Raw genomic sequence first — 24,899 nt, forward strand, 5'->3', positions numbered from 1 at the left:
AGGGGTGTGGCGCGATATTGGGGAAGGGATGAGATTTTATATTTCTTCATAAGCATTAATCTTATTTTGTCAATTAGGAACATTCAGCACCCACCCGCTATCAAGGCAGCTGCCTATCATGTCATGCCCTACCTGCACAGGTGTGCTGGCTACTCAAATGATCCAATTAAGGAGGCCATTTAGTCAGCAGCAGCAGAAGTCCTGTGCCTGGACGCTCCAACAGCGGCCAGACACAAGCAGAAGCAGCAGAAGCAGCAGCAGCAGCACCACCTTTTGTTTTTTGGCTGCAGCAGCAAGGCCCACAGGGCTGGCTAGCTGGCTAGCCAGCAAGCAGGTAGCAATGAAAGTAGGAATCTTTCTTTTTAACCCTGTAAGGGGGTGGTGCACTGTACCCGAAGATACTGCCATATCGGGTCAATGCATAGGGCGACGGAAGCAAGCTTCGAAATCGGCCCCCGTTCTCAAAAATCCATTTAATATATGGTCCCCAGATAGGGGACGTATCAGATATTAAACTGATAAGAACAGATACTACACTTGATCTTAGCCAAAAGGCCGAGAAGCGATAACCGTGAAAGGGGCGGGCCCAACAAGGTCCCCTTCATGGGCACTATCACTGCTTGCTGTCAGGGAGGCTGCCAGACAATTTTCCATGCACACTCTGGGCTGGGGGGCAGTCAACCACCAGTACACACAGCAGAACCTAAACCCATACCATTATTGCTAAGCAGCAAGACAGGGGCCCATTGCACTCCCACGGGGCCTTTTTAAATGCAATCCATAACCCGGATTTGCCAGGAACCCTTCTTACTCCTCCTACTTGCATGTGACACTGGGCTTAGGATCTGCATAGGAAACACACACACAAGCACACACCTACCTTTGTTGCCTGCAGATGCCTCCTTGGCTGTCCCCAAACGGTATCAAACCAACACCCACGGGAAGCTGTAAGCATAGAGGACATGCCTGCACCCCATTGGACTTACCTGTGTGGGTTAAATCCGGGTTATTTGACAACCTATGGCGGTGATGGTTCTGCTCAGGCAGAGCAGTGCTGATGCTCCTCATAAAGCTGTCGCTGCTGTGAAGGTTCTAGGTGACATCACAAATCCCTATGGTTACATACACAACAAAGCTGGGTTGTTGTTGTTTACACTCTGCAAGGCCTGTGGAAGTGAGTGACATCATAGCACTGTAGTTCTGAGGGTTCTAGATGGATGCAACAATCTCCTGTTGCTTCTATGAAGGCCATAATAGACGACATCACCAAACAGCTCCATAGTCACATACACAGCAAAGGAGAGATGTTGTTTACACCTAGTGATGTCAGTGGTATTGAGTGACATCACAGCACAGTGCTAAGGCTCCTGGGCCTGGACACAGCAGCGGCTGCAATATCTCAATGGAGAATACGTTTATATATATGTGTGTGTGTGCGCGTATATATATATATATATATATATATTTCTCCGCCGAAATCACTTTTAAACCCATTTCCACCTTTTTTTCCCTTCTCTTCCTCTTACTTTTTTTTCACGTTTTTTTACGTTTTTCTCCTTTTCGCCTCTTTTCTGGGCGTATTATTCTTCTTTTTCTTCTTTTTTTTCGTCTAATGCATACCCCATCAGTGCAGCAATGCTTATTCAATACCGCCAGCAGATGGAGACACTGGGGGATAATTTTCTAAGGATTTATACTGATTTTTCCTGTCTGAATTTGTCGCACAGAAAGTTGCAGGCCAAATATGTGTGACATTTCTGCGACTTTAGCTTCTAGAGCATTTTTACAACATTATACATAGGTGCTGAATACATAAAAAGCGACTGTTCAGCGACAGACAAGTCGCATCGGCTGAAAGTAGGCCAGAATGTCAGTCCATGTTGGAGCAGGTTTAGATACAGTCTAAAGTATAGATCTCAAAGTCTGTGCACAGAATTTAGCAAGGGCCTCGCACCTTCTGATGCATCAGGTAGGTGCACAATAGCATAGCCTAACCCTCTGTACTTTGGTCTATATTGATGCGGGACATAGACAGCCAGCTGATGACCAATCCATTAGTGCAATGGATGGCTGGAAGCATTTGTCTTTGCCTTTGCAATACCACAGAAGCAATGCATGGTCAATGTACAGCAATGACACACCTGTGTGAACAGCCAGGAGACCCCCCCCCCCCCCCCCCATGTTATGTTACATAGTTACATAGTTAGTACGGTCGAAAAAAGACATATGTCCATCAAGTTCAACCAGGGAATTAAGGGGTAGGGGTGTGGCGCGATATTGGGGAAGGGATGAGATTTTATATTTCTTCATAAGCATTAATCTTATTTTGTCAATTAGGAACATTCAGCACCCACCCGCTATCAAGGCAGCTGCCTATCATGTCATGCCCTACCTGCACAGGTGTGCTGGCTACTCAAATGATCCAATTAAGGAGGCCATTTAGTCAGCAGCAGCAGAAGTCCTGTGCCTGGACGCTCCAACAGCGGCCAGACACAAGCAGAAGCAGCAGAAGCAGCAGCAGCAGCACCACCTTTTGTTTTTTGGCTGCAGCAGCAAGGCCCACAGGGCTGGCTAGCTGGCTAGCCAGCAAGCAGGTAGCAATGAAAGTAGGAATCTTTCTTTTTAACCCTGTAAGGGGGTGGTGCACTGTACCCGAAGATACTGCCATATCGGGTCAATGCATAGGGCGACGGAAGCAAGCTTCGAAATCGGCCCCCGTTCTCAAAAATCCATTTAAAAAATCCATTTAATATATGGTCCCCAGATAGGGGACGTATCAGATATTAAACTGATAAGAACAGATACTACACTTGATCTTAGCCAAAAGGCCGAGAAGCGATAACCGTGAAAGGGGCGGGCCCAACAAGGTCCCCTTCATGGGCACTATCACTGCTTGCTGTCAGGGAGGCTGCCAGACAATTTTCCATGCACACTCTGGGCTGGGGGGCAGTCAACCACCAGTACACACAGCAGAACCTAAACCCATACCATTATTGCTAAGCAGCAAGACAGGGGCCCATTGCACTCCCACGGGGCCTTTTTAAATGCAATCCATAACCCGGATTTGCCAGGAACCCTTCTTACTCCTCCTACTTGCATGTGACACTGGGCTTAGGATCTGCATAGGAAACACACACACAAGCACACACCTACCTTTGTTGCCTGCAGATGCCTCCTTGGCTGTCCCCAAACGGTATCAAACCAACACCCACGGGAAGCTGTAAGCATAGAGGACATGCCTGCACCCCATTGGACTTACCTGTGTGGGTTAAATCCGGGTTATTTGACAACCTATGGCGGTGATGGTTCTGCTCAGGCAGAGCAGTGCTGATGCTCCTCATAAAGCTGTCGCTGCTGTGAAGGTTCTAGGTGACATCACAAATCCCTATGGTTACATACACAACAAAGCTGGGTTGTTGTTGTTTACACTCTGCAAGGCCTGTGGAAGTGAGTGACATCATAGCACTGTAGTTCTGAGGGTTCTAGATGGATGCAACAATCTCCTGTTGCTTCTATGAAGGCCATAATAGACGACATCACCAAACAGCTCCATAGTCACATACACAGCAAAGGAGAGATGTTGTTTACACCTAGTGATGTCAGTGGTATTGAGTGACATCACAGCACAGTGCTAAGGCTCCTGGGCCTGGACACAGCAGCGGCTGCAATATCTCAACGGAGAATACGTTTATATATATGTGTGTGTGTGCGCGTATATATATATATATATATATATATATATATATATATATATATTTCTCCGCCGAAATCACTTTTAAACCCATTTCCACCTTTTTTTCCCTTCTCTTCCTCTTACTTTTTTTTCACGTTTTTTTACGTTTTTCTCCTTTTCGCCTCTTTTCTGGGCGTATTATTCTTCTTTTTCTTCTTTTTTTTCGTCTAATGCATACCCCATCAGTGCAGCAATGCTTATTCAATACCGCCAGCAGATGGAGACACTGGGGGATAATTTTCTAAGGATTTATACTGATTTTTCCTGTCTGAATTTGTCGCACAGAAAGTTGCAGGCCAAATATGTGTGACATTTCTGCGACTTTAGCTTCTAGAGCATTTTTACAACATTATACATAGGTGCTGAATACATAAAAAGCGACTGTTCAGCGACAGACAAGTCGCATCGGCTGAAAGTAGGCCAGAATGTCAGTCCATGTTGGAGCAGGTTTAGATACAGTCTAAAGTATAGATCTCAAAGTCTGTGCACAGAATTTAGCAAGGGCCTCGCACCTTCTGATGCATCAGGTAGGTGCACAATAGCATAGCCTAACCCTCTGTACTTTGGTCTATATTGATGCGGGACATAGACAGCCAGCTGATGACCAATCCATTAGTGCAATGGATGGCTGGAAGCATTTGTCTTTGCCTTTGCAATACCACAGAAGCAATGCATGGTCAATGTACAGCAATGACACACCTGTGTGAACAGCCAGGAGACCCCCCCCCCCCCCCCCCATGTTATGTTACATAGTTACATAGTTAGTACGGTCGAAAAAAGACATATGTCCATCAAGTTCAACCAGGGAATTAAGGGGTAGGGGTGTGGCGCGATATTGGGGAAGGGATGAGATTTTATATTTCTTCATAAGCATTAATCTTATTTTGTCAATTAGGAACATTCAGCACCCACCCGCTATCAAGGCAGCTGCCTATCATGTCATGCCCTATCTGCACAGGTGTGCTGGCTACTCAAATGATCCAATTAAGGAGGCCATTTAGTCAGCAGCAGCAGAAGTCCTGTGCCTGGACGCTCCAACAGCGGCCAGACACAAGCAGAAGCAGCAGAAGCAGCAGCAGCAGCACCACCTTTTGTTTTTTGGCTGCAGCAGCAAGGCCCACAGGGCTGGCTAGCTGGCTAGCCAGCAAGCAGGTAGCAATGAAAGTAGGAATCTTTCTTTTTAACCCTGTAAGGGGGTGGTGCACTGTACCCGAAGATACTGCCATATCGGGTCAATGCATAGGGCGACGGAAGCAAGCTTCGAAATCGGCCCCCGTTCTCAAAAATCCATTTAATATATGGTCCCCAGATAGGGGACGTATCAGATATTAAACTGATAAGAACAGATACTACACTTGATCTTAGCCAAAAGGCCGAGAAGCGATAACCGTGAAAGGGGCGGGCCCAACAAGGTCCCCTTCATGGGCACTATCACTGCTTGCTGTCAGGGAGGCTGCCAGACAATTTTCCATGCACACTCTGGGCTGGGGGGCAGTCAACCACCAGTACACACAGCAGAACCTAAACCCATACCATTATTGCTAAGCAGCAAGACAGGGGCCCATTGCACTCCCACGGGGCCTTTTTAAATGTAATCCATAACCCGGATTTGCCAGGAACCCTTCTTACTCCTCCTACTTGCATGTGACACTGGGCTTAGGATCTGCATAGGAAACACACACACAAGCACACACCTACCTTTGTTGCCTGCAGATGCCTCCTTGGCTGTCCCCAAACGGTATCAAACCAACACCCACGGGAAGCTGTAAGCATAGAGGACATGCCTGCACCCCATTGGACTTACCTGTGTGGGTTAAATCCGGGTTATTTGACAACCTATGGCGGTGATGGTTCTGCTCAGGCAGAGCAGTGCTGATGCTCCTCATAAAGCTGTCGCTGCTGTGAAGGTTCTAGGTGACATCACAAATCCCTATGGTTACATACACAACAAAGCTGGGTTGTTGTTGTTTACACTCTGCAAGGCCTGTGGAAGTGAGTGACATCATAGCACTGTAGTTCTGAGGGTTCTAGATGGATGCAACAATCTCCTGTTGCTTCTATGAAGGCCATAATAGACGACATCACCAAACAGCTCCATAGTCACATACACAGCAAAGGAGAGATGTTGTTTACACCTAGTGATGTCAGTGGTATTGAGTGACATCACAGCACAGTGCTAAGGCTCCTGGGCCTGGACACAGCAGCGGCTGCAATATCTCAACGGAGAATACGTTTATATATATGTGTGTGTGTGCGCGTATATATATATATATATATATATATATATATATATATATTTCTCCGCCGAAATCACTTTTAAACCCATTTCCACCTTTTTTTCCCTTCTCTTCCTCTTACTTTTTTTTCACGTTTTTTTACGTTTTTCTCCTTTTCGCCTCTTTTCTGGGCGTATTATTCTTCTTTTTCTTCTTTTTTTTCGTCTAATGCATACCCCATCAGTGCAGCAATGCTTATTCAATACCGCCAGCAGATGGAGACACTGGGGGATAATTTTCTAAGGATTTATACTGATTTTTCCTGTCTGAATTTGTCGCACAGAAAGTTGCAGGCCAAATATGTGTGACATTTCTGCGACTTTAGCTTCTAGAGCATTTTTACAACATTATACATAGGTGCTGAATACATAAAAAGCGACTGTTCAGCGACAGACAAGTCGCATCGGCTGAAAGTAGGCCAGAATGTCAGTCCATGTTGGAGCAGGTTTAGATACAGTCTAAAGTATAGATCTCAAAGTCTGTGCACAGAATTTAGCAAGGGCCTCGCACCTTCTGATGCATCAGGTAGGTGCACAATAGCATAGCCTAACCCTCTGTACTTTGGTCTATATTGATGCGGGACATAGACAGCCAGCTGATGACCAATCCATTAGTGCAATGGATGGCTGGAAGCATTTGTCTTTGCCTTTGCAATACCACAGAAGCAATGCATGGTCAATGTACAGCAATGACACACCTGTGTGAACAGCCAGGAGACCCCCCCCCCCCCCATGTTATGTTACATAGTTACATAGTTAGTACGGTCGAAAAAAGACATATGTCCATCAAGTTCAACCAGGGAATTAAGGGGTAGGGGTGTGGCGCGATATTGGGGAAGGGATGAGATTTTATATTTCTTCATAAGCATTAATCTTATTTTGTCAATTAGGAACATTCAGCACCCACCCGCTATCAAGGCAGCTGCCTATCATGTCATGCCCTACCTGCACAGGTGTGCTGGCTACTCAAATGATCCAATTAAGGAGGCCATTTAGTCAGCAGCAGCAGAAGTCCTGTGCCTGGACGCTCCAACAGCGGCCAGACACAAGCAGAAGCAGCAGAAGCAGCAGCAGCAGCACCACCTTTTGTTTTTTGGCTGCAGCAGCAAGGCCCACAGGGCTGGCTAGCTGGCTAGCCAGCAAGCAGGTAGCAATGAAAGTAGGAATCTTTCTTTTTAACCCTGTAAGGGGGTGGTGCACTGTACCCGAAGATACTGCCATATCGGGTCAATGCATAGGGCGACGGAAGCAAGCTTCGAAATCGGCCCCCGTTCTCAAAAATCCATTTAATATATGGTCCCCAGATAGGGGACGTATCAGATATTAAACTGATAAGAACAGATACTACACTTGATCTTAGCCAAAAGGCCGAGAAGCGATAACCGTGAAAGGGGCGGGCCCAACAAGGTCCCCTTCATGGGCACTATCACTGCTTGCTGTCAGGGAGGCTGCCAGACAATTTTCCATGCACACTCTGGGCTGGGGGGCAGTCAACCACCAGTACACACAGCAGAACCTAAACCCATACCATTATTGCTAAGCAGCAAGACAGGGGCCCATTGCACTCCCACGGGGCCTTTTTAAATGCAATCCATAACCCGGATTTGCCAGGAACCCTTCTTACTCCTCCTACTTGCATGTGACACTGGGCTTAGGATCTGCATAGGAAACACACACACAAGCACACACCTACCTTTGTTGCCTGCAGATGCCTCCTTGGCTGTCCCCAAACGGTATCAAACCAACACCCACGGGAAGCTGTAAGCATAGAGGACATGCCTGCACCCCATTGGACTTACCTGTGTGGGTTAAATCCGGGTTATTTGACAACCTATGGCGGTGATGGTTCTGCTCAGGCAGAGCAGTGCTGATGCTCCTCATAAAGCTGTCGCTGCTGTGAAGGTTCTAGGTGACATCACAAATCCCTATGGTTACATACACAACAAAGCTGGGTTGTTGTTGTTTACACTCTGCAAGGCCTGTGGAAGTGAGTGACATCATAGCACTGTAGTTCTGAGGGTTCTAGATGGATGCAACAATCTCCTGTTGCTTCTATGAAGGCCATAATAGACGACATCACCAAACAGCTCCATAGTCACATACACAGCAAAGGAGAGATGTTGTTTACACCTAGTGATGTCAGTGGTATTGAGTGACATCACAGCACAGTGCTAAGGCTCCTGGGCCTGGACACAGCAGCGGCTGCAATATCTCAACGGAGAATACGTTTATATATATGTGTGTGTGTGCGCGTATATATATATATATATATATATATATATATATATATTTCTCCGCCGAAATCACTTTTAAACCCATTTCCACCTTTTTTTCCCTTCTCTTCCTCTTACTTTTTTTTCACGTTTTTTTACGTTTTTCTCCTTTTCGCCTCTTTTCTGGGCGTATTATTCTTCTTTTTCTTCTTTTTTTTCGTCTAATGCATACCCCATCAGTGCAGCAATGCTTATTCAATACCGCCAGCAGATGGAGACACTGGGGGATAATTTTCTAAGGATTTATACTGATTTTTCCTGTCTGAATTTGTCGCACAGAAAGTTGCAGGCCAAATATGTGTGACATTTCTGCGACTTTAGCTTCTAGAGCATTTTTACAACATTATACATAGGTGCTGAATACATAAAAAGCGACTGTTCAGCGACAGACAAGTCGCATCGGCTGAAAGTAGGCCAGAATGTCAGTCCATGTTGGAGCAGGTTTAGATACAGTCTAAAGTATAGATCTCAAAGTCTGTGCACAGAATTTAGCAAGGGCCTCGCACCTTCTGATGCATCAGGTAGGTGCACAATAGCATAGCCTAACCCTCTGTACTTTGGTCTATATTGATGCGGGACATAGACAGCCAGCTGATGACCAATCCATTAGTGCAATGGATGGCTGGAAGCATTTGTCTTTGCCTTTGCAATACCACAGAAGCAATGCATGGTCAATGTACAGCAATGACACACCTGTGTGAACAGCCAGGAGACCCCCCCCCCCCCCCCCATGTTATGTTACATAGTTACATAGTTAGTACGGTCGAAAAAAGACATATGTCCATCAAGTTCAACCAGGGAATTAAGGGGTAGGGGTGTGGCGCGATATTGGGGAAGGGATGAGATTTTATATTTCTTCATAAGCATTAATCTTATTTTGTCAATTAGGAACATTCAGCACCCACCCGCTATCAAGGCAGCTGCCTATCATGTCATGCCCTACCTGCACAGGTGTGCTGGCTACTCAAATGATCCAATTAAGGAGGCCATTTAGTCAGCAGCAGCAGAAGTCCTGTGCCTGGACGCTCCAACAGCGGCCAGACACAAGCAGAAGCAGCAGAAGCAGCAGCAGCAGCACCACCTTTTGTTTTTTGGCTGCAGCAGCAAGGCCCACAGGGCTGGCTAGCTGGCTAGCCAGCAAGCAGGTAGCAATGAAAGTAGGAATCTTTCTTTTTAACCCTGTAAGGGGGTGGTGCACTGTACCCGAAGATACTGCCATATCGGGTCAATGCATAGGGCGACGGAAGCAAGCTTCGAAATCGGCCCCCGTTCTCAAAAATCCATTTAATATATGGTCCCCAGATAGGGGACGTATCAGATATTAAACTGATAAGAACAGATACTACACTTGATCTTAGCCAAAAGGCCGAGAAGCGATAACCGTGAAAGGGGCGGGCCCAACAAGGTCCCCTTCATGGGCACTATCACTGCTTGCTGTCAGGGAGGCTGCCAGACAATTTTCCATGCACACTCTGGGCTGGGGGGCAGTCAACCACCAGTACACACAGCAGAACCTAAACCCATACCATTATTGCTAAGCAGCAAGACAGGGGCCCATTGCACTCCCACGGGGCCTTTTTAAATGCAATCCATAACCCGGATTTGCCAGGAACCCTTCTTACTCCTCCTACTTGCATGTGACACTGGGCTTAGGATCTGCATAGGAAACACACACACAAGCACACACCTACCTTTGTTGCCTGCAGATGCCTCCTTGGCTGTCCCCAAACGGTATCAAACCAACACCCACGGGAAGCTGTAAGCATAGAGGACATGCCTGCACCCCATTGGACTTACCTGTGTGGGTTAAATCCGGGTTATTTGACAACCTATGGCGGTGATGGTTCTGCTCAGGCAGAGCAGTGCTGATGCTCCTCATAAAGCTGTCGCTGCTGTGAAGGTTCTAGGTGACATCACAAATCCCTATGGTTACATACACAACAAAGCTGGGTTGTTGTTGTTTACACTCTGCAAGGCCTGTGGAAGTGAGTGACATCATAGCACTGTAGTTCTGAGGGTTCTAGATGGATGCAACAATCTCCTGTTGCTTCTATGAAGGCCATAATAGACGACATCACCAAACAGCTCCATAGTCACATACACAGCAAAGGAGAGATGTTGTTTACACCTAGTGATGTCAGTGGTATTGAGTGACATCACAGCACAGTGCTAAGGCTCCTGGGCCTGGACACAGCAGCGGCTGCAATATCTCAACGGAGAATACGTTTATATATATGTGTGTGTGTGCGCGTATATATATATATATATATATATATATATATATATATATATTTCTCCGCCGAAATCACTTTTAAACCCATTTCCACCTTTTTTTCCCTTCTCTTCCTCTTACTTTTTTTTCACGTTTTTTTACGTTTTTCTCCTTTTCGCCTCTTTTCTGGGCGTATTATTCTTCTTTTTCTTCTTTTTTTTCGTCTAATGCATACCCCATCAGTGCAGCAATGCTTATTCAATACCGCCAGCAGATGGAGACACTGGGGGATAATTTTCTAAGGATTTATACTGATTTTTCCTGTCTGAATTTGTCGCACAGAAAGTTGCAGGCCAAATATGTGTGACATTTCTGCGACTTTAGCTTCTAGAGCATTTTTACAACATTATACATAGGTGCTGAATACATAAAAAGCGACTGTTCAGCGACAGACAAGTCGCATCGGCTGAAAGTAGGCCAGAATGTCAGTCCATGTTGGAGCAGGTTTAGATACAGTCTAAAGTATAGATCTCAAAGTCTGTGCACAGAATTTAGCAAGGGCCTCGCACCTTCTGATGCATCAGGTAGGTGCACAATAGCATAGCCTAACCCTCTGTACTTTGGTCTATATTGATGCGGGACATAGACAGCCAGCTGATGACCAATCCATTAGTGCAATGGATGGCTGGAAGCATTTGTCTTTGCCTTTGCAATACCACAGAAGCAATGCATGGTCAATGTACAGCAATGACACACCTGTGTGAACAGCCAGGAGACCCCCCCCCCCCCCATGTTATGTTACATAGTTACATAGTTAGTACGGTCGAAAAAAGACATATGTCCATCAAGTTCAACCAGGGAATTAAGGGGTAGGGGTGTGGCGCGATATTGGGGAAGGGATGAGATTTTATATTTCTTCATAAGCATTAATCTTATTTTGTCAATTAGGAACATTCAGCACCCACCCGCTATCAAGGCAGCTGCCTATCATGTCATGCCCTACCTGCACAGGTGTGCTGGCTACTCAAATGATCCAATTAAGGAGGCCATTTAGTCAGCAGCAGCAGAAGTCCTGTGCCTGGACGCTCCAACAGCGGCCAGACACAAGCAGAAGCAGCAGCAGCAGCACCACCTTTTGTTTTTTGGCTGCAGCAGCAAGGCCCACAGGGCTGGCTAGCTGGCTAGCCAGCAAGCAGGTAGCAATGAAAGTAGGAATCTTTCTTTTTAACCCTGTAAGGGGGTGGTGCACTGTACCCGAAGATACTGCCATATCGGGTCAATGCATAGGGCGACGGAAGCAAGCTTCGAAATCGGCCCCCGTTCTCAAAAATCCATTTAATATATGGTCCCTGTCACGATGCCGGCTGGCAGGTAGTGGATCCTCTGTGCCAGAGAGGGATTGGCGTGGACCGTGCTAGAGGATCGGTTCTAAGTCACTACTGGTTTTCACCAGAGCCCGCCGCAAAGCGGGATGGTCTTGCTGCGGCGGTAGTGACCAGGTCGTATCCCCTAGCAACGGCTCAACCTCTCTGGCTGCTGAAGATAGGCGCGGTACAAGGGAGTAGACAGAAGCAAGGTCGGACGTAGCAGAAGGTCGGGGCAGGCAGCAAGGATCGTAGTCAGGGGCAACGGCAGGAGGTCTGGAACACAGGCTAGGAACACACAAGGAAACGCTTTCACTGGCACTAAGGCAACAAGATCCGGCGAGGGAGTGAAGGGGAAGTGAGGTGATATAGGGAAGTGCACAGGTGTAAACACTAATTGGAACCACTGCGCCAATCAGCGGCGCAGTGGCCCTTTAAATCGCAAAGACCCGGCGCGCGCGCGCCCTAGGGAGCGGGGCCGCGCGCGCCGGGACAGGACTGACGGAGAGCGAGTCAGGTACGGGAGCCGGGGTGCGCATCGCGAGCGGGCGCTACCCGCATCGCGAATCGCATCCCGGCCAGAGGCGGTATCGCAGCGCCCCGGGTCCGTGGAACCGACCGGAGCGCTGCAGTGAGAGGAGTGTAGCGAGCGCTCCGGGGAGGAGCGGGGACCCGGAGCGCTCGGCGTAACAGTACCCCCCCCCTTGGGTCTCCCCCTCTTCTTGGAGCCTGAGAACCTGAGGACCAGACTTTTGTCCAGGATATTGTCCTCAGGTTCCCAGGACCTCTCTTCTGGACCACAACCCTCCCAATCCACTAAAAAGAAGGTTTTCCCTCTGACCTTTTTTGATGCTAAAATTTCTTTAACGGAGAAGATGTCCGAGGAGCCGGAGACAGGAGTGGGGGGAACAGATTTGGGAGAGAAACGGTTAATGATAAGTGGTTTAAGAAGAGAAACATGAAAGGCATTAGGAATACGAAGAGAAGGAGGAAGAAGAAGTTTGTAAGAGACAGGATTAATCTGGCGCAAAACCTTAAAAGGACCAAGATAGCGTGGTCCCAACTTATAGCTAGGGACACGGAAGCGGACATATTTGGCGGAGAGCCATACCTTGTCTCCAGGGGAAAAAATGGGAGGAGCTCTTCTTTTCTTATCCGCGAATCTCTTCATGCGTGAAGAAGCCTGTAAGAGAGAATTTTGGGTCTCTCTCCATATGATGGAGAGATCACGAGAAATTTCATCCACAGCGGGCAGACCAGAGGGCAAGGGGGTAGGGAGGGGGGGAAGAGGGTGACGGCCGTACACCACGAAAAACGGGGATTTGGAGGAAGATTCAGAGATTCTGAAATTATACGAGAATTCGGCCCAAGGTAGAAGATCTGCCCAGTCATCCTGGCGGGAGGAAACAAAATGTCGTAAATAGTCACCCAAGATCTGGTTAATTCTTTCTACTTGTCCATTGGATTGAGGATGGTATGCAGAAGAAAAATTTAATTTAATCTTGAGTTGTTTACAGAGAGCCCTCCAGAATTTAGACACAAATTGGACGCCTCTATCCGAGACGATCTGCGTAGGCAACCCGTGAAGACGAAAAATGTGTACAAAAAATTGTTTAGCCAACTGAGGCGCTGAAGGAAGACCAGGAAGAGGGATGAAATGCGCCATTTTGGAGAATCGATCAACGACCACCCAAATAACAGTGTTGCCATGGGATGGGGGTAAGTCAGTAATAAAATCCATACCAATCAGAGACCAAGGTTGTTCGGGGACAGGCAGAGGAAGAAGAAAACCAGCGGGCTTCTGGCGAGGAGTCTTATCCCGGGCACAGATAGTGCAGGCTCGCACAAAGTCCACCACATCAGTCTCTAGAGTCGGCCACCAATAGAAGCGAGAGATGAGTTGCACAGATTTCTTGATGCCCGCATGACCTGCGAGATGGGAGGAGTGACCCCATTTGAGGATTCCGAGACGTTGGCGTGGAGAAACAAAGGTCTTTCCTGGAGGAGTTTGCCTGATGGAGGCTAGAGAAGTGGAAATCAGGCAGTCAGGAGGAATGATGTGTTGCGGAGAGAGTTCAATTTCAGAAGCATCCGAGGAACGAGAGAGAGCATCGGCCCTAATGTTCTTATCAGCAGGCCGAAAGTGAATTTCAAAATTAAATCGGGCAAAGAACAGAGACCACCTGGCCTGACGAGGATTCAGCCGTTGGGCAGACTGGAGGTAGGAGAGGTTCTTGTGATCGGTGTAAATAATAACTGGGAATCTTGATCCCTCCAGCAGATGTCTCCATTCCTCAAGTGCTAATTTAATGGCTAGAAGCTCTTGATCCCCAATGGAGTAGTTCCTCTCCGCCGGAGAGAAGGTCCTAGAAAAAAAACCACAAGTAACAGCATGCCCGGAAGAGTTTTTTTGTAGAAGGACAGCTCCAGCTCCCACTGAGGAGGCATCAACCTCCAATAGGAAGGGTTTAGATGGGTCAGGTCTGGAGAGCACGGGAGCCGAAGAGAAGGCAGACTTGAGTCGTTTAAAGGCGTCTTCCGCTTGAGGAGGCCAAGACTTGGGATCGGCATTTTTTTTGGTTAAAGCCACAATAGGAGCCACAATGGTAGAAAAATGTGGAATAAATTGCCTGTAATAATTGGCGAACCCCAAAAAACGTTGGATGGCACGGAGTCCGGAGGGGCGTGGCCAATCTAAGACGGCAGAAAGTTTATCTGGGTCCATTTGTAGTCCCTGGCCAGAGACCAAGTATCCTAGAAAAGGAAGAGATTGGCATTCAAACAGACATTTCTCAATTTTAGCATAGAGTTGATTGTCACGAAGTCTCTGAAGAACCATACGGACATGCTGGCGGTGTTCTTCTAGATTGGCCGAAAAAATTAGGATATCATCAAGATATACAACAACACAGGAGTATAACAGATCACGAAAAATTTCATTAACAAAGTCTTGGAAGACAGCAGGGGCGTTGCACAGGCCAAAGGGCATGACCAGATACTCAAAGTGTCCATCTCTGGTGTTAAATGCTGTTTTCCACTCATCCCCCTCTCTGATGCGGATGAGGTTATAGGCGCCTCTTAAGTCCAATTTAGTAAAGATGTGGGCACCTTGGAGGCGATCAAAGAGTTCAGAGATGAGGGGTAAGGGGTAGCGGTTCTTAACCGTGATTTTATTAAGTCCGCGGTAGTCAATGCAAGGACGTAGAGAGCCATCTTTTTTGGACACAAAGAAAAATCCGGCTCCGGCAGGAGAGGAGGATTTACGGATAAAGCCCTTTTTTAGATTCTCCTGGACGTATTCAGACATGGCAAGAGTCTCTGGGGCAGAGAGAGGATAAATTCTGCCCCGGGGTGGAGTAGTGCCCGGGAGGAGGTCGATAGGACAATCATAAGGCCTGTGAGGAGGTAGAGTCTCCGCTTGTTTTTTGCAGAAAACATCCGCGAAGTCCATATAGGCCTTAGGGAGACCGGTTACTGGAGGAAGCACAGAGTCACGGCAAGGGTTACTGGGAACCGGTTTTAGACAGTCCTTGGAACAAGAGGGCCCCCAACTCTTGATCTCCCCAGTGGACCAATCCAGGGTTGGGGAATGAAGTTGAAGCCAGGGAAGTCCAAGGAGAATTTCCGAGGAGCAATTGGGGAGGACCAAAAGTTCAATCCTCTCTTGATGAGATCCGATGCTCATTAGAAGGGGCTCCGTGCGGAAACGTATGGAACAGTCCAACCTTTCATTGTTTATACAATTGATGTAAAGGGGTCTGGTGAGACTGGTCACTGGGATGTTGAACCTGTTGACGAGAGAGGCCAAAATAAAGTTTCCTGCAGATCCAGAGTCCAATAAGGCCACAGAAGAGAAGGAGAAGGCAGAGGCAGACATCCGCACAGGCACAGTAAGACGTGGAGAAGCAGAGTAGACATCAAGGATTGTTTCACCTTTGTGCGGAGTCAGCGTACGTTTTTCCAGGCGGGGAGGGCGGATAGGACAATCCCTCAGGAAGTGTTCGGTACTAGCACAGTACAGGCAGAGGTTCTCCATGCGGCGTCGTGTCCTCTCTTGAGATGTCAGGCGAGACCGGTCGACCTGCATAGCCTCCACGGCGGGAGGCACAGGAACAGATTGCAGGGAACCAGAGGAGAGAGGAGCCGAGGAGAAGAAACGCCTCGTGCGAACAGAGTCCATATCTTGGCGGAGCTCCTGACGCCTTTCGGAAAAACGCATGTCAATGCGAGTGGCTAGGTGAATAAGTTCATGAAGATTAGCAGGCATTTCTCGTGCGGCCAGAACATCTTTAATGTTGCTGGATAGGCCTTTTTTAAAGGTCGCGCAGAGGGCCTCATTGTTCCAGGATAATTCAGAAGCAAGTGTACGGAATTGTACGGCATACTCGCCAACGGAAGAATTACCCTGGACCAGGTTCAACAGGGCAGTCTCAGCAGAAGAGGCTCGGGCAGGTTCCTCAAAGACACTTCGAATTTCCGAGAAGAAGGAGTGTACAGAGGCAGTGACGGGGTCATTGCGGTCCCAGAGCGGCGTGGCCCAGGCTAGGGCTTTTCCAGACAGCAGGCTGACTACGAAAGCCACCTTAGACCTTTCAGTGGGGAACTGGTCCGACATCATCTCCAAGTGTAATGAACATTGGGAAAGGAAGCCACGGCAAAACTTAGAGTCCCCATCAAATTTATCCGGCAAGGATAGTCGTAGTCCAGAAGCGGCCACTCGCTGCGGAGGAGGTACAGGAGCTGGCGGAGGAGATGATTGCTGGAGCTGTGGTAGTAACTGTTGTAGCATAACAGTCAGTTGAGACAGCTGTTGGCCTTGTTGCGCTATCTGTTGTGACTGCTGGGCGACCACCGTGGTGAGGTCAGCGACAACTGGCAGAGGAACTTCAGCGGGATCCATGGCCGGATCTACTGTCACGATGCCGGCTGGCAGGTAGTGGATCCTCTGTGCCAGAGAGGGATTGGCGTGGACCGTGCTAGAGGATCGGTTCTAAGTCACTACTGGTTTTCACCAGAGCCCGCCGCAAAGCGGGATGGTCTTGCTGCGGCGGTAGTGACCAGGTCGTATCCCCTAGCAACGGCTCAACCTCTCTGGCTGCTGAAGATAGGCGCGGTACAAGGGAGTAGACAGAAGCAAGGTCGGACGTAGCAGAAGGTCGGGGCAGGCAGCAAGGATCGTAGTCAGGGGCAACGGCAGGAGGTCTGGAACACAGGCTAGGAACACACAAGGAAACGCTTTCACTGGCACTAAGGCAACAAGATCCGGCGAGGGAGTGAAGGGGAAGTGAGGTGATATAGGGAAGTGCACAGGTGTAAACACTAATTGGAACCACTGCGCCAATCAGCGGCGCAGTGGCCCTTTAAATCGCAAAGACCCGGCGCGCGCGCGCCCTAGGGAGCGGGGCCGCGCGCGCCGGGACAGGACTGACGGAGAGCGAGTCAGGTACGGGAGCCGGGGTGCGCATCGCGAGCGGGCGCTACCCGCATCGCGAATCGCATCCCGGCCAGAGGCGGTATCGCAGCGCCCCGGGTCCGTGGAACCGACCGGAGCGCTGCAGTGAGAGGAGTGTAGCGAGCGCTCCGGGGAGGAGCGGGGACCCGGAGCGCTCGGCGTAACAGTCCCCAGATAGGGGACGTATCAGATATTAAACTGATAAGAACAGATACTACACTTGATCTTAGCCAAAAGGCCGAGAAGCGATAACCGTGAAAGGGGCGGGCCCAACAAGGTCCCCTTCATGGGCACTATCACTGCTTGCTGTCAGGGAGGCTGCCAGACAATTTTCCATGCACACTCTGGGCTGGGGGGCAGTCAACCACCAGTACACACAGCAGAACCTAAACCCATACCATTATTGCTAAGCAGCAAGACAGGGCCCATTGCACTCCCACGGGGCCTTTTTAAATGCAATCCATAACCCGGATTTGCCAGGAACCCTTCTTACTCCTCCTACTTGCATGTGACACTGGGCTTAGGATCTGCATAGGAAACACACACACAAGCACACACCTACCTTTGTTGCCTGCAGATGCCTCCTTGGCTGTCCCCAAACGGTATCAAACCAACACCCACGGGAAGCTGTAAGCATAGAGGACATGCCTGCACCCCATTGGACTTACCTGTGTGGGTTAAATCCGGGTTATTTGACAACCTATGGCGGTGATGGTTCTGCTCAGGCAGAGCAGTGCTGATGCTCCTCATAAAGCTGTCGCTGCTGTGAAGGTTCTAGGTGACATCACAAATCCCTATGGTTACATACACAACAAAGCTGGGTTGTTGTTGTTTACACTCTGCAAGGCCTGTGGAAGTGAGTGACATCATAGCACTGTAGTTCTGAGGGTTCTAGATGGATGCAACAATCTCCTGTTGCTTCTATGAAGGCCATAATAGACGACATCACCAAACAGCTCCATAGTCACATACACAGCAAAGGAGAGATGTTGTTTACACCTAGTGATGTCAGTGGTATTGAGTGACATCACAGCACAGTGCTAAGGCTCCTGGGCCTGGACACAGCAGCGGCTGCAATATCTCAACGGAGAATACGTTTATATATATGTGTGTGTGTGCGCGTATATATATATATATATATATATATATATATATATATATATATTTCTCCGCCGAAATCACTTTTAAACCCATCTCCACCTTTTTTTCCCTTCTCTTCCTCTTACTTTTTTTTCACGTTTTTTTACGTTTTTCTCCTTTTCGCCTCTTTTCTGGGCGTATTATTCTTCTTTTTCTTCTTTTTTTTCGTCTAATGCATACCCCATCAGTGCAGCAATGCTTATTCAATACCGCCAGCAGATGGAGACACTGGGGGATAATTTTCTAAGGATTTATACTGATTTTTCCTGTCTGAATTTGTCGCACAGAAAGTTGCAGGCCAAATATGTGTGACATTTCTGCGACTTTAGCTTCTAGAGCATTTTTACAACATTATACATAGGTGCTGAATACATAAAAAGCGACTGTTCAGCGACAGACAAGTCGCATCGGCTGAAAGTAGGCCAGAATGTCAGTCCATGTTGGAGCAGGTTTAGATACAGTCTAAAGTATAGATCTCAAAGTCTGTGCACAGAATTTAGCAAGGGCCTCGCACCTTCTGATGCATCAGGTAGGTGCACAATAGCATAGCCTAACCCTCTGTACTTTGGTCTATATTGATGCAGGACATAGACAGCCAGCTGATGACCAATCCATTGGTGCAATGGATGGCTGGAAGCATTTGTCTTTGCCTTTGCAATACCACAGAAGCAATGCATGGTCAATGTACAGCAATGACACACCTGTGTGAACAGCCAGGAGACCCCCCCCCCCCCCATGTTATGTTACATAGTTACATAGTTAGTATGGTCGAAAAAAGACATATGTCCATCAAGTTCAACCAGGGAATTAAGGGGTAGGGGTGTGGCGCGATATTGGGGAAGGGATGAGATTTTATATTTCTTCATAAGCATTAATCTTATTTTGTCAATTAGGAACATTCAGCACCCACCCGCTATCAAGGCAGCTGCCTATCATGTCATGCCCTACCTGCACAGGTGTGCTGGCTACTCAAATGATCCAATTAAGGAGGCCATTTAGTCAGCAGCAGCAGAAGTCCTGTGCCTGGACGCTCCAACAGCGGCCAGACACAAGCAGAAGCAGCAGAAGCAGCAGCAGCAGCACCACCTTTTGTTTTTTGGCTGCAGCAGCAAGGCCCACAGGGCTGGCTAGCTGGCTAGCCAGCAAGCAGGTAGCAATGAAAGTAGGAATCTTTCTTTTTAACCCTGTAAGGGGGTGGTGCACTGTACCCGAAGATACTGCCATATCGGGTCAATGCATAGGGCGACGGAAGCAAGCTTCGAAATCGGCCCCCGTTCTCAAAAATCCATTTAATATATGGTCCCCAGATAGGGGACGTATCAGATATTAAACTGATAAGAACAGATACTACACTTGATCTTAGCCAAAAGGCCGAGAAGCGATAACCGTGAAAGGGGCGGGCCCAACAAGGTCCCCTTCATGGGCACTATCACTGCTTGCTGTCAGGGAGGCTGCCAGACAATTTTCCATGCACACTCTGGGCTGGGGGGCAGTCAACCACCAGTACACACAGCAGAACCTAAACCCATACCATTATTGCTAAGCAGCAAGACAGGGGCCCATTGCACTCCCACGGGGCCTTTTTAAATGCAATCCATAACCCGGATTTGCCAGGAACCCTTCTTACTCCTCCTACTTGCATGTGACACTGGGCTTAGGATCTGCATAGGAAACACACACACAAGCACACACCTACCTTTGTTGCCTGCAGATGCCTCCTTGGCTGTCCCCAAACGGTATCAAACCAACACCCACGGGAAGCTGTAAGCATAGAGGACATGCCTGCACCCCATTGGACTTACCTGTGTGGGTTAAATCCGGGTTATTTGACAACCTATGGCGGTGATGGTTCTGCTCAGGCAGAGCAGTGCTGATGCTCCTCATAAAGCTGTCGCTGCTGTGAAGGTTCTAGGTGACATCACAAATCCCTATGGTTACATACACAACAAAGCTGGGTTGTTGTTGTTTACACTCTGCAAGGCCTGTGGAAGTGAGTGACATCATAGCACTGTAGTTCTGAGGGTTCTAGATGGATGCAACAATCTCCTGTTGCTTCTATGAAGGCCATAATAGACGACATCACCAAACAGCTCCATAGTCACATACACAGCAAAGGAGAGATGTTGTTTACACCTAGTGATGTCAGTGGTATTGAGTGACATCACAGCACAGTGCTAAGGCTCCTGGGCCTGGACACAGCAGCGGCTGCAATATCTCAACGGAGAATACGTTTATATATATGTGTGTGTGTGCGCGTATATATATATATATATATATATATATATATATATATATTTCTCCGCCGAAATCACTTTTAAACCCATTTCCACCTTTTTTTCCCTTCTCTTCCTCTTACTTTTTTTTCACGTTTTTTTACGTTTTTCTCCTTTTCGCCTCTTTTCTGGGCGTATTATTCTTCTTTTTCTTCTTTTTTTTCGTCTAATGCATACCCCATCAGTGCAGCAATGCTTATTCAATACCGCCAGCAGATGGAGACACTGGGGGATAATTTTCTAAGGATTTATACTGATTTTTCCTGTCTGAATTTGTCGCACAGAAAGTTGCAGGCCAAATATGTGTGACATTTCTGCGACTTTAGCTTCTAGAGCATTTTTACAACATTATACATAGGTGCTGAATACATAAAAAGCGACTGTTCAGCGACAGACAAGTCGCATCGGCTGAAAGTAGGCCAGAATGTCAGTCCATGTTGGAGCAGGTTTAGATACAGTCTAAAGTATAGATCTCAAAGTCTGTGCACAGAATTTAGCAAGGGCCTCGCACCTTCTGATGCATCAGGTAGGTGCACAATAGCATAGCCTAACCCTCTGTACTTTGGTCTATATTGATGCGGGACATAGACAGCCAGCTGATGACCAATCCATTAGTGCAATGGATGGCTGGAAGCATTTGTCTTTGCCTTTGCAATACCACAGAAGCAATGCATGGTCAATGTACAGCAATGACACACCTGTGTGAACAGCCAGGAGACCCCCCCCCCCCCCCCATGTTATGTTACATAGTTACATAGTTAGTACGGTCGAAAAAAGACATATGTCCATCAAGTTCAACCAGGGAATTAAGGGGTAGGGGTGTGGCGCGATATTGGGGAAGGGATGAGATTTTATATTTCTTCATAAGCATTAATCTTATTTTGTCAATTAGGAACATTCAGCATCCACCCGCTATCAAGGCAGCTGCCTATCATGTCATGCCCTACCTGCACAGGTGTGCTGGCTACTCAAATGATCCAATTAAGGAGGCCATTTAGTCAGCAGCAGCAGAAGTCCTGTGCCTGGACGCTCCAACAGCGGCCAGACACAAGCAGAAGCAGCAGAAGCAGCAGCAGCAGCACCACCTTTTGTTTTTTGGCTGCAGCAGCAAGGCCCACAGGGCTGGCTAGCTGGCTAGCCAGCAAGCAGGTAGCAATGAAAGTAGGAATCTTTCTTTTTAACCCTGTAAGGGGGTGGTGCACTGTACCCGAAGATACTGCCATATCGGGTCAATGCATAGGGCGACGGAAGCAAGCTTCGAAATCGGCCCCCGTTCTCAAAAATCCATTTAATATATGGTCCCCAGATAGGGGACGTATCAGATATTAAACTGATAAGAACAGATACTACACTTGATCTTAGCCAAAAGGCCGAGAAGCGATAACCGTGAAAGGGGCGGGCCCAACAAGGTCCCCTTCATGGGCACTATCACTGCTTGCTGTCAGGGAGGCTGCCAGACAATTTTCCATGCACACTCTGGGCTGGGGGGCAGTCAACCACCAGTACACACAGCAGAACCTAAACCCATACCATTATTGCTAAGCAGCAAGACAGGGGCCCATTGCACTCCCACGGGGCCTTTTTAAATGCAATCCATAACCCGGATTTGCCAGGAACCCTTCTTACTCCTCCTACTTGCATGTGACACTGGGCTTAGGATCTGCATAGGAAACACACACACAAGCACACACCTACCTTTGTTGCCTGCAGATGCCTCCTTGGCTGTCCCCAAACGGTATCAAACCAACACCCACGGGAAGCTGTAAGCATAGAGGACATGCCTGCACCCCATTGGACTTACCTGTGTGGGTTAAATCCGGGTTATTTGACAACCTATGGCGGTGATGGTTCTGCTCAGGCAGAGCAGTGCTGATGCTCCTCATAAAGCTGTCGCTGCTGTGAAGGTTCTAGGTGACATCACAAATCCCTATGGTTACATACACAACAAAGCTGGGTTGTTGTTGTTTACACTCTGCAAGGCCTGTGGAAGTGAGTGACATCATAGCACTGTAGTTCTGAGGGTTCTAGATGGATGCAACAATCTCCTGTTGCTTCTATGAAGGCCATAATAGACGACATCACCAAACAGCTCCATAGTCACATACACAGCAAAGGAGAGATGTTGTTTACACCTAGTGATGTCAGTGGTATTGAGTGACATCACAGCACAGTGCTAAGGCTCCTGGGCCTGGACACAGCAGCGGCTGCAATATCTCAACGGAGAATACGTTTATATATATGTGTGTGTGTGCGCGTATATATATATATATATATATATATATATATTTCTCCGCCGAAATCACTTTTAAACCCATTTCCACCTTTTTTTCCCTTCTCTTCCTCTTACTTTTTTTTCACGTTTTTTTACGTTTTTCTCCTTTTCGCCTCTTTTCTGGGCGTATTATTCTTCTTTTTCTTCTTTTTTTTCGTCTAATGCATACCCCATCAGTGCAGCAATGCTTATTCAATACCGCCAGCAGATGGAGACACTGGGGGATAATTTTCTAAGGATTTATACTGATTTTTCCTGTCTGAATTTGTCGCACAGAAAGTTGCAGGCCAAATATGTGTGACATTTCTGCGACTTTAGCTTCTAGAGCATTTTTACAACATTATACATAGGTGCTGAATACATAAAAAGCGACTGTTCAGCGACAGACAAGTCGCATCGGCTGAAAGTAGGCCAGAATGTCAGTCCATGTTGGAGCAGGTTTAGATACAGTCTAAAGTATAGATCTCAAAGTCTGTGCACAGAATTTAGCAAGGGCCTCGCACCTTCTGATGCATCAGGTAGGTGCACAATAGCATAGCCTAACCCTCTGTACTTTGGTCTATATTGATGCGGGACATAGACAGCCAGCTGATGACCAATCCATTAGTGCAATGGATGGCTGGAAGCATTTGTCTTTGCCTTTGCAATACCACAGAAGCAATGCATGGTCAATGTACAGCAATGACACACCTGTGTGAACAGCCAGGAGACCCCCCCCCCCCCCCCATGTTATGTTACATAGTTACATAGTTAGTACGGTCGAAAAAAGACATATGTCCATCAAGTTCAACCAGGGAATTAAGGGGTAGGGGTGTGGCGCGATATTGGGGAAGGGATGAGATTTTATATTTCTTCATAAGCATTAATCTTATTTTGTCAATTAGGAACATTCAGCACCCACCCGCTATCAAGGCAGCTGCCTATCATGTCATGCCCTACCTGCACAGGTGTGCTGGCTACTCAAATGATCCAATTAAGGAGGCCATTTAGTCAGCAGCAGCAGAAGTCCTGTGCCTGGACGCTCCAACAGCGGCCAGACACAAGCAGAAGCAGCAGAAGCAGCAGCAGCAGCACCACCTTTTGTTTTTTGGCTGCAGCAGCAAGGCCCACAGGGCTGGCTAGCTGGCTAGCCAGCAAGCAGGTAGCAATGAAAGTAGGAATCTTTCTTTTTAACCCTGTAAGGGGGTGGTGCACTGTACCCGAAGATACTGCCATATCGGGTCAATGCATAGGGCGACGGAAGCAAGCTTCGAAATCGGCCCCCGTTCTCAAAAATCCATTTAATATATGGTCCCCAGATAGGGGACGTATCAGATATTAAACTGATAAGAACAGATACTACACTTGATCTTAGCCAAAAGGCCGAGAAGCGATAACCGTGAAAGGGGCGGGCCCAACAAGGTCCCCTTCAAGGTCCCCTTCATGGGCACTATCACTGCTTGCTGTCAGGGAGGCTGCCAGACAATTTTCCATGCACACTCTGGGCTGGGGGGCAGTCAACCACCAGTACACACAGCAGAACCTAAACCCATACCATTATTGCTAAGCAGCAAGACAGGGGCCCATTGCACTCCCACGGGGCCTTTTTAAATGCAATCCATAACCCGGATTTGCCAGGAACCCTTCTTACTCCTCCTACTTGCATGTGACACTGGGCTTAGGATCTGCATAGGAAACACACACACAAGCACACACCTACCTTTGTTGCCTGCAGATGCCTCCTTGGCTGTCCCCAAACGGTATCAAACCAACACCCACGGGAAGCTGTAAGCATAGAGGACATGCCTGCACCCCATTGGACTTACCTGTGTGGGTTAAATCCGGGTTATTTGACAACCTATGGCGGTGATGGTTCTGCTCAGGCAGAGCAGTGCTGATGCTCCTCATAAAGCTGTCGCTGCTGTG

General features: G+C 47.9%; 7 non-coding genes and 3 pseudogenes across 7 annotated transcripts; all 10 read right to left on the bottom strand.

Moving 5' to 3' along the window:
* Positions 1-376: 376 nt before the first annotated feature.
* On the bottom strand, positions 377-567 carry LOC130349044 (U2 spliceosomal RNA). The gene has a single exon (XR_008886476.1). It is a non-coding gene; the product is annotated as a U2 spliceosomal RNA (small nuclear RNA).
* Positions 568-2,636: 2,069 nt separating this feature from the next.
* On the bottom strand, positions 2,637-2,840 carry LOC130349053 (U2 spliceosomal RNA; annotated as a pseudogene).
* Positions 2,841-4,927: 2,087 nt separating this feature from the next.
* Positions 4,928-5,118, bottom strand: LOC130349045 (U2 spliceosomal RNA). Its single transcript, XR_008886477.1, has one exon. It is a non-coding gene; the product is annotated as a U2 spliceosomal RNA (small nuclear RNA).
* A 2,079-nt stretch (positions 5,119-7,197) lies between these two features.
* On the bottom strand, positions 7,198-7,388 carry LOC130349046 (U2 spliceosomal RNA). The gene has a single exon (XR_008886478.1). It is a non-coding gene; the product is annotated as a U2 spliceosomal RNA (small nuclear RNA).
* A 2,080-nt stretch (positions 7,389-9,468) lies between these two features.
* Positions 9,469-9,659, bottom strand: LOC130349047 (U2 spliceosomal RNA). The gene has a single exon (XR_008886479.1). It is a non-coding gene; the product is annotated as a U2 spliceosomal RNA (small nuclear RNA).
* Positions 9,660-11,731: 2,072 nt separating this feature from the next.
* On the bottom strand, positions 11,732-11,893 carry LOC130348999 (U2 spliceosomal RNA; annotated as a pseudogene).
* Positions 11,894-17,458: 5,565 nt separating this feature from the next.
* LOC130349055 (U2 spliceosomal RNA) lies at positions 17,459-17,559 on the bottom strand (annotated as a pseudogene).
* Positions 17,560-19,641: 2,082 nt separating this feature from the next.
* On the bottom strand, positions 19,642-19,832 carry LOC130349048 (U2 spliceosomal RNA). The gene has a single exon (XR_008886480.1). It is a non-coding gene; the product is annotated as a U2 spliceosomal RNA (small nuclear RNA).
* A 2,081-nt stretch (positions 19,833-21,913) lies between these two features.
* On the bottom strand, positions 21,914-22,104 carry LOC130349050 (U2 spliceosomal RNA). Its single transcript, XR_008886481.1, has one exon. It is a non-coding gene; the product is annotated as a U2 spliceosomal RNA (small nuclear RNA).
* A 2,073-nt stretch (positions 22,105-24,177) lies between these two features.
* Positions 24,178-24,368, bottom strand: LOC130349052 (U2 spliceosomal RNA). The gene has a single exon (XR_008886483.1). It is a non-coding gene; the product is annotated as a U2 spliceosomal RNA (small nuclear RNA).
* Between the last annotated feature and the right edge of the window lie 531 nt (positions 24,369-24,899).

This window comes from Hyla sarda, unplaced genomic scaffold (assembly GCF_029499605.1).
Source record: "Hyla sarda isolate aHylSar1 unplaced genomic scaffold, aHylSar1.hap1 scaffold_908, whole genome shotgun sequence".
Lineage (NCBI taxonomy): Eukaryota > Metazoa > Chordata > Amphibia > Anura > Hylidae > Hyla > Hyla sarda.